The sequence below is a fragment of the Micropterus dolomieu genome, linkage group LG06 (assembly GCF_021292245.1).
Source record: "Micropterus dolomieu isolate WLL.071019.BEF.003 ecotype Adirondacks linkage group LG06, ASM2129224v1, whole genome shotgun sequence".
NCBI lineage: Eukaryota > Metazoa > Chordata > Actinopteri > Centrarchiformes > Centrarchidae > Micropterus > Micropterus dolomieu.
The window spans coordinates 23,403,492-23,407,056 of NC_060155.1; positions in this window are offsets into that span (position 1 = coordinate 23,403,492).

Sequence of the window (3,565 nt, forward strand, 5' to 3'; positions counted from 1 at the left end):
TCACAAATGCTTTGCCGCATACCTCGGTTGTAACGAGTGGTTATTTCAGTCAAAGTTGCTCTTCTATCAGCTTGAATCAGTCGGCCCATTCTCCTCTGACCTCTAGCATCAACAAGGCATTTTCGCCCACAGGACTGCTGCATACTGGATGTTTTTCCCTTTTCACACCATTCTTTGTAAACCCTAGAAATGGTTGTGCGTGAAAATCCCAGTAACTGAGCAGATTGTGAAATACTCGGCCCGTCTGGCACCAACAACCGTGCCACGCTCAAAATTGCTAAAATCACCTTTCTTTCCCATTCTGACATTCAGTTTGGAGTTCAAGAGATTGTCTTGACCAGGACCACACCCCTAAATGCATTGAAGCAACTGCCATGTGATTGGTTGATTAGATGATTGCATTAATGAGAAATTGAACAGGTGTTCCTAATAATCCTTTAGGTGAGTGTATATAGCAATTGTAAGTCGCTTTGGATAAAAGCGTCAGGTAAATGAGCATTTGAAAATGTAAACAGCTTTGTAGAGCTCAGTAGACTGGGGCTCAGTAGAGTAGCACAGAATAAAGAAGAACTCTGTAAAGTACAGTACACTAGAGCTCAGAAGAGGCCAGATGTCAGAAAAGCAGAGTGTAGTAAACTAGAGCTCAGTAGAGAAGACTAGAGGTCTGAAGAGTAGTGTGCAGTAGACTAGAGCTCAGTGGAGTATATTAGAGTATTGTAGACTAGAAAAAAAGCAGAGTTATAGACAAGCTCAGTAGAGTAGAGTTCTGTAGATTAGTGGGCAGTGGATTCCATAGCAGAACTCTATACATTGCAGTAGACTAGAGCTCAGTAGAGGTGAGTAGAGCTTCGTGGAGTAGAGCTCGGAAGAGAAGGACATTGCAGAGTAGAGTTCAGCTGTCTAGAGATCATGCAGAGGTGAGTAGAGTTCTATTAAGTCCAGTCCACTAGAGCTCAATAGAGTAGAGCTCTATAGAGTGCAGTACACTAGAGCTCAATAGAGTAGAGCTCTATAGAGTGCAGTAAACTAGAGTTCAGTGGAGTAGAGATCTGAAGAGTACAGTATTGCAGAGTAATGTGCAGAAGACTAGAGCTCAGTGGAGAATATCATAGTATACTAGACCAGAAAAAAGCAGAGTGCAGTAGACTAGAGCTCAGTAGAGTAGAGCTCTGTAGATTGGTGTGCAGTAGCCTCAGTTGAGCAGACCTCTATACAGTGCAGTAGCCTAGAGCTCAGTGGAGTATATCAGAGTATACTGGACTAGAAAAAAGCAGAGTGCAGTAGACTAGAGCTCAGTAGAGTAGAGTTCTGAAGAGTAGAGTATTGCAGAGTAAAATTCAGCAGAGCTCAGCAGAGTAAAGTAAATCTATGAGTCCAGTAGAGCAGAGTTTTGAGGCTTGAGGTCGCTACAGATCTGCTGAATGAATGGATATAGACACGTAGACAGACAAGTAAAAAGTGAATGAATAGTCATTAGATTGAAAATGTTCATGAGGCGTATCTAATTCTGTACCCAGCAATAAGACACACATATTGACATCTCTGTGATTTTACTCAGTCTCTTATTGTGTAATATTTATTTGCAGTGTTTCCTCATCTCCTTTCCAGTCAATAAAGAAAAGAACCGGCGTGTGTTGGCGACAAATTAATCCTTGCACTGAATACTGCTGTAGAAATCTAAATGTAGGACATTCCTCACATTTCCCAACCGTATCGCTCCACAGCCACTATCAAATCAAGACAGAGTTGGGAAATGATCAACAATCCAAAGTCTTAGAATGTATTTGGCATTAAAATATGGTCAGCTCACAAATACCTGAGTGGCGTATTGCAGAGAAGATGGAGGCTTAGCTTTCCCAAACAACATGACAAGACACAAAGGCGATGATAAGCCCCTGCCGTTTCAGCCCATGCCACCAATGGATTTGGCTTGTTTGAGGGATTGCCAGAAGAATGCTTTCATCATTCCCAAAAACATGACTGCAAGGATTTTCAGTGTCATGCACGACAACGAGGAGAGCTCAAACAAGTTAATCACCCTGTCATTGTTTTAATTACTAGGCTTTAAAAAAATTTCTTTTCTGTCAGTGTTGTATAGTCAAATGCTTTGTCCTTCCTAATTATATCTTGGAGGAAGATTCATATTAGCATGCAATGATTGGCTTCAGCTCAACTGGATATTATGGCATGTATTCGTGAAACCATTGACAGCCAGGCACTCTGTCAGTCTGAGCTTGCGGGGAAGGTAAGTGCCTGTGTTATTGAAAGAGATGAATGACTGTGTTTGTGTTAGGCCTACTAGGTAAAGAGTTCATGAGAATGGCAAACTCTATCTCAACTAAATTTATGACTTGGCCATGAATATCTGTGGCGCCATGTTTCGTAATGCTTGTTTTTTTGTGTGTGTGAGGATTATAAAATGAATGGCTCAGCAGGATGTGTCAATAACTTGAGTCTTTTACAAGTGACTGACAGTGAATACATTTGAAAAGAAGCAAAAGTGACTTTGACACTATAAAACATTTACAAAAAGGGCAACTTCTTCAAAAACATAGATTATACTCTTCTTAGGGTTCTGAAAGCTTCTCAAAATAATATTAATAAACTGCAAAATGTACAGTGGTCAAGCTACACAAACAAGGCTGTTTTTCTTAGTTCCTGTTCACATATGGAAACACTTGGTTCTCACCCGACTGCAGCAGTAATTTACAAGGAACAGAATCCATGACCGTTCATCATCCCTTAATGAGAAGTCCTCCTTACATGACCTGAGAGCAGTGTAGGTTTAACAAGCACAGATGTGCACTCATTTGTTGATTTACTGCATAACTGATATCATGTACATCAGCGCAGCACAGGTCACTTATAATCCCATCTCTTTCTTTTAAGGCCTTTTTACTTAATCCCGGTCCCCGCACAGTGAGGGCCTGTTGATCATGTGAACCTTAGACATGTCAGTGAAATATACCTCCTCTGCCTTCAACCCTACAAATCTGGTGATTCTTCATCTGCCTTTTTCCCTGGAGGGCCGTCCTCTCTTGGGTCACACTATCTCACATCTGGGTCACATCACAGCTTCCCAGAAAACCCTTCTCCTCTGTACTGAGCCTTCACATGCGGATGATGAATCCTCAGTTGAGAATCCCTCTCATGTCCATAATATGACAATATTGAATATGAAAATATTACACTACATTACAGGGGCAGGAACCCCCTTACCATGTCTGCAGAGCTATTCGCAAATGCACTGCAATCATTTACAGCTGAAGTCTTTAACTTCACACTTGTTCAAATTACAGCAAAGTCAATGGAGCATGAATGAGCTGATTTTGTGCCCTTGACTGATAAGGTGTACCAAAGGCAGGTACAATCTAAAGCTGATGATACACGGAGCAACTTTTAGAGCAATCGTGCAGGGCAACGTTGCCGTCAATGGTAATGAGTAAAGATTACTACCGTTACAGCTTAACAGACCTTGAAGAGTTTTCAGTAACAGGCCATATTAAATGCAATGTAGAAGAGGTGTGCATCCTTATACATGGATTTTATATACATTGATATCATT